The sequence below is a fragment of the Microtus ochrogaster genome, linkage group LG3, assembly GCF_000317375.1.
Source record: "Microtus ochrogaster isolate Prairie Vole_2 linkage group LG3, MicOch1.0, whole genome shotgun sequence".
Classification (NCBI taxonomy): Eukaryota; Metazoa; Chordata; class Mammalia; order Rodentia; family Cricetidae; genus Microtus; species Microtus ochrogaster.
Window position 1 is genome coordinate 33,608,415 of NC_022029.1, and position 6,111 is coordinate 33,614,525.

Consider the following 6,111-nt stretch of genomic DNA (forward strand, 5'->3'; position numbering starts at 1 on the left):
GAGAGAGAGAGAGAGGAGAATGATGTCAAAACAGTATTTATATATGAAATTCTCAAAAAGTAAAAGAAAAGATTCGTTATGAATAGTCCTCCTCACAAGACCAGAAGAAATACAGCCTGTGAAGTAATACCCTTTAAAATGTACAACCCTCCTCCCTCATTTCATTTGTACTCCTGGAGCTCTTCCAAGTGCTTTGGCTATGGATCTCTGCAACTACTTCCATCTGGATGAAGACTTTCTGATGACAATTCAGGTAGTCACCAAACTGATTACAGGAGAAGACCAGTTCAGGCACCCTCTCCACTATTGCTAGGAGTCTTTGCTGGGTCATCCTTGTGGATTCCTGGGAGTTTCCAGGTTTCTCCCTAACATCAAAATGGGCCCCTCTATTCATATTCTCTTTCATTACTCTTCCCCTCCATGCTAACCCTAACCCCACCAACCTGATAGCTAATGTTCCCATTCTCTTGTTCCCCACCCCCACTCTACCCCCTACACACCCCTAGTTTACCCAGGATATTTTATCTATTTCTTATTCCTGGGAACAACCATATCTCCCTCTTGGGGTTCTCCTTTTTACCTAGCTTCTCTGGGGATGTGGATTGTAGCCTGTCTGGTATGAACGAGCAAGGGAGGTCAAAATCATGACAAAGAACCCACAGACACAGCTGACCTGAGCTAATGAGAGCATTACGGACTCTGGACCGACATCTAGGGACCAACCTAGTCCCTCTATATATGGGTGACAGTTTTGTAGCTTGGTCTGTTTTTGGCTCCCTAGTGGTGGGATCAAGACCTGTCCCTAGGGCTTGAGCTGGCTTTTTGAAACCTATTTCCCATGCTGGCATGCCTCACGAAGACTCGATGTAGGGGCAGGGACTTGATCCTGCCTCATGTTCATATGCCATGCTTTGTGGACTCCAGTGGAAGGCCTGTTTTTTTCTGAACTGAGGAGTAGGAGAGGAGGTAAATGGCACATGGTGGAGAAGGAAAAAGAAGGAGAAAAGGGAGGGGAAACTGAGACTGATATGTAAAATAAATAAAAAATTAATAAAAAGAATCTTGAAAGTGTCCCCTGTGAAATTCTGTTTTATATTCAAAGAGTCAAATGTACTCAGTTAAGTTATAAGATAATAAATTCCTAGTCCCTCCCGAATCTGTGATTTAACTTTTGCTATCTAGAACACAAGATAGATATTTATTCTTATTGATTCTCTTATAATCAGTAATTTTTTTAAAATTTATATTTTTTTGTTTTGGTTTTTGAGACAGGATTTCTCTGTGTAACAGCCCTGGCTGTCCTGGAACTCCCTCTGTCTCTCCGTAGGCCAGGCTGGCCTCAACTCACAGAAACCCACCTGCTTCTGTCTCCCAAGGGCTGGGATTAAAGGTATGTGCCACCACTGCCTGGCAAAATTTATGCATTTCTTCAAATAGTTTAGAAATTATTACTGTTATTGTGTGTATAAGTGCCATGCTATACATGCCATGGTGTGGAGGTCAAAGTGAAACTTGCAGAATTTTTCCTTTCTTTCCATCATGTAGGACTCAGGCTTGAACTCAGGTCACCAACCTTGGTGGAGACTGGCTTCAATTCACAACTTCTTATAACCCACATAACTTTTAATTTTATTCATCACATTGATAAATAAGCTGAACTCCTGAGGCAAGAAGGCAAGTAGGTCTAAATGCTTTAACTGTTTAAGTTAAAACCATTTATTTTTATTGTCTATACATTTTTCTTTCCTTTTCTCCCTTCTCCCCTCCCCTTCAAACCTCTCCCTTGGTCACCATGCTCCCAATTTACTCAGGAGATCTTGTCTTTTTCTGCTTCCCATGTAGATTAGATCCATGTGTTACTCTCTTACGGTCCTCATTGTTGTTAAGTTCTCTGGGATTGTGAATTATAGGCTGGTTTTCTTTGCTTTATGACTAAAAGCCATAAATTTGATATTTATCTTTCTGGATCTGGGTTACCTCACTCAAAATGATGTTCTCTAGATCCATCCATTTGTCTGCAAATTTCAAGATGTCATTATTTTTTTCTACTGTGTAGTACTCCATTGTGTAAATGTGCCACATTTTCCTTATCCATTCTTTGGTCAAGGGGCATTTAGGTTGTTTCCAGGTTCAGGCTATGAAAAGCAATGCTGCTACAAACATGGTTGAACATATGTCCTTGTGTTATGATTGAGTATCTTTTGTGTATATTACCAAAAGTGGTATTGCTGGGCCTTGAGGAAGGTTGTTTCCTAATTATCTGAGAAATTGCCATACTGGTATCCAAAGGGTCTGTACCAGTTTGCACTCTTACCAGCAATGCAGCAGTGTTCCCTTTACCCCACGTTATCTCCAGTATAAGTTGTCATCAGTGTTTTTGATCTTGGCCCTTCTTACAGGTGTAAGGTGGAATCTCAGAGTTGTTTTGATATGCATTTCTCTGATAGCTAAGGAGGCTGAGCATTTTCTTAAGTGTCTTTTAGCCATTTTAGATTCCTCTGTTTAAAGTTCTCTATTTAGGTCTGTACTCCATCAAGAAGCAAAAAATATAAAATGGAAAAAAGAAAACATTTAACAAATGGTGATGGCATAATTGGATATCAACATGTAGAAGAATGAAAATAGATCCGTATCTATCACCACGCACAAAACTCAAGTCCAAATGGATCAAAGACCAGCCAACCACAGTGAACCTCATAGAAGAGAAAGTGGGAAGTACACTTGAATGCATTGGCGCAGCAGACCATTCCCTAAATATAACCCCTAGTAGCACAGACACTGAGAGAAACAATTAATAAATGGAACCTCCTGAAACTGAAAAGTGTCTGTGAAGCAAAGGACACAGTCAAGAAGACAAAATGGCAGCCTACTGATTGGGAAAAGATCTTCACCAGCCCACATCAGACAGAGGGCTGATCTCCAAAATATACAAACAACTTAAGAAATTGGTCATTAAAAGAACAAATAATCCAACATAATGCTTTAATTTTTTAAAGAACAAAACCTTTCAAACTTTATTAAATGTGTGTTAATTCATCTTACTCTCGAACGCAGTGCCTTTATGATTACAATAATATTTCTATCATCTAACAATGCAGGTGAGTATAGCATCCACATTTTAATAACTTAAACTATAAGCTTTGGAATTAAAACATTTTAAATTAACAAGGAAGGAGAAATCAAGGAAGAAGTGATTTCCCAGGGTCAGGTTCTTTGTGGTTCTTATTTCATGTGGCATTTAAGGTGGTAAGGAGAGGTTTGTACTAATAACACATAGAGTGCTATTTAAAGGCTCTAAATGATCTTTGAAAGAATATGGCTGTCAATGTAATTTAACAAATAATATGTCAACTCTGTAAATCTAGAAAAAAGAAGAATGAATGACTTATCTCTAGAAAACATGCTAAGTTGATCTAATATCTACTGCTGTGAAGACGAGAAAGCCACAGCCAGCAAAAGTAGCACTAACTGGCAAAAGGCAATTGATAAAATTAAGTCAGATGTCTTCAGCCCTATTTTATTTTATATAGAATAAGACATGGGGTTAAACATTTTAAAGATGTTTTAAAGTCCTTCTCCTAGTTGAACTCTCCTCACAAAGACTATGAAGTTCCTAAAGCTACCAACAACATATTTTCTCTTGAAGATAAAAGCACAAGAGATATTTTATCTTCTTTTATATTAAAATCTGCTCTCAGATAATTTTCTGTAACAGTGCTATAAACTAGAACTTATGATTGACTTACAAAATAGAGTTTGAGTGCTCTAAGGGTGGTCAGTGGCACACTGGAGAGGTAAAGAGCCACATAGCTGATCATTCTATAAAGATGGATGCCTCATTCAGGTGGATTCCTGAGGAAGCTGGAGCCTGATGTTAGCAGCAGTACTGATTGGTTCACACCTTGATGAGTAATGAAGGCAGCAGGACACCACCCTTTCCTCAGTTCTCCTTATATCTAGGTCACCCCCCAAAGAGACCACCTACTCACCTACAGGTTACGTCCTCCTCCCACAGGCTTTCCGAGGTGTGTGTGTCTAAAGGTAATTGGCAATGAAGAGTCAGACTGCACACTTGTCTGTCACTGTGGTTGCTTTATTTATGTGTCCTGACGCCAGCATTAGCTGCTGATTACAGAGCTTGGTTCATAACACATTAGAACTCATGTTTATCAAAATTCTTATTATTTTTCTTCAAATGTTTAATGCAGAAAATATTGGGAAGAAAAGCAGGGACTTAAGAAATGAACCAAGAAATAACAAACAAGAGCATTAAAGAGTACTAGTGGTTTTGGCTGGAGGCTTCTTGATAAGCTTGCTCTCAAGTAAATTGAGAAAAGCTGCCAGTTCCATAGGCCACTTAGTGGAGGCTTCCAACTAGCTGGCTGTGCATGCTACAACAGCTCACAAACCCACCACTTTTTATGTCCCTCATAAGTGAAATGAGGATACCAAACCATAGGCCTAAGAAAGACGCACTCATGTCAATAAACAGAGAATTCTCATCTGTTTCACTTTATAAAACGATGGCTTTCCAATCCTCTCTGCTCAGATTGTCATTGTGACCTGTGGACATCAAGCTTTGTGAATCATAAGATAGGACACTTAATAATAATAATACATCTGTACCCTGTGACTTTATTGTTTTAGGTACTTTTTGATTATTTGGGCATTTCACATCATAAATCCCCAATCACACTCCCTTCTCAGTCCTCTCAGATCCACCCCTCCACCATTGACCTCCACATACACTAAAAGTAGAAGATGAAAAGGAGAAACAAAAAGTAAAAACAAGTCCAATTTGTGTTGACCATATATTCACTGGCACATGGTCAGTCTTGGGGTGGTTAGCGCCTTAAAGGAAACTGAGTCAGTTCATTTTTATATACTGTTGCAATTAACATCTTCCTACTGGAAGTCATACAAGGGGTGCATATTTTCCTGTGTTCAGTATTGGCAGAAGGATATCGTGTGTCACAGCAGACATGTTACCTGTAATACTGGCTGTGTACTGCTATTCAAATCACTAAGAGCTGGATAATCTGAAGCCTTGTTTAGAAGAGAAGATACTCAAGATGATGAAGGTAAACAGATATTTGAAGACTTGGGAGCGAGGTCATCAACCCAGAGTTCAGTGTTCCTACATCGTGTTTATAGCACCATCTGGTCCCCTAGCAAGTGTTTCTGAGCATCCACAGTGTACCAGCATTTATTCAAGTCAGGGTAATTATAAGCTACGAACTCTGAGTTAACACATGAGATGTACTCACCTTCATTTTCCTTCTTTGCCTGTGTTTGATAAAATGATAGTGTTTCATTTTGTGCTGCTCAGAAACTCCTTTAGTATAAACTATACTTCATTTCTGCTTGGTCAGACCATAAACTGTGAGATTTAAGTGAAAAATTGACTGTTATATATTTTAATTAAAAAACAGCATAGATCAAATAAAATATAATGCAGTGTTTATAAAGAACGATCATTGCTAAGGAACCTGTGTGGTTCCTTCTGTCTTTTTGGTATGAAGACCTACAAAATTAGTTGTTAATATGAAGACATAAGGTTATTTCTATGCTTTCTAAATCTTTTGAATATTGTAGCAAGTGATACTAGCTATGTGTTTGATCACTGATGATGTGATTTCAGATTCTAAGAAAATTTATTTTACTTGTGAGATAATACTAATAAAATGTACAGGTGTGGAAGAGATGGCCAGTTGGTTAATGTGACAGGTTGCTAAAATGTACAGGTCATTAACCTAGTAAATTATGCATGCTAAGTAATAAGAATCATTAAATGCACAAGGCTGTGAATGTATGGAGGACTAAATCTTATCCTTTTTGTTTACTTCATTGGAACCTAACATGTTGATCAGATATAGAATAGATGCTTTATAAGCATTTGCCATTTGAATATATTTGAATACATATACTAGCAAATTAATATTATAGTAAAAAAACTCAAAGAATTTGAAAAAGAGTTTAACGAGGTGTTGATGTGGGAGTGTCATATATCAATCTATTGATTTCATTGGCTAAGTAATAAACAAACTGCTTGGGCTCATAGCTTAGAACATAGGTGGGTGGAGTAAACAGAACAGAATGCTGGGAGGAAGA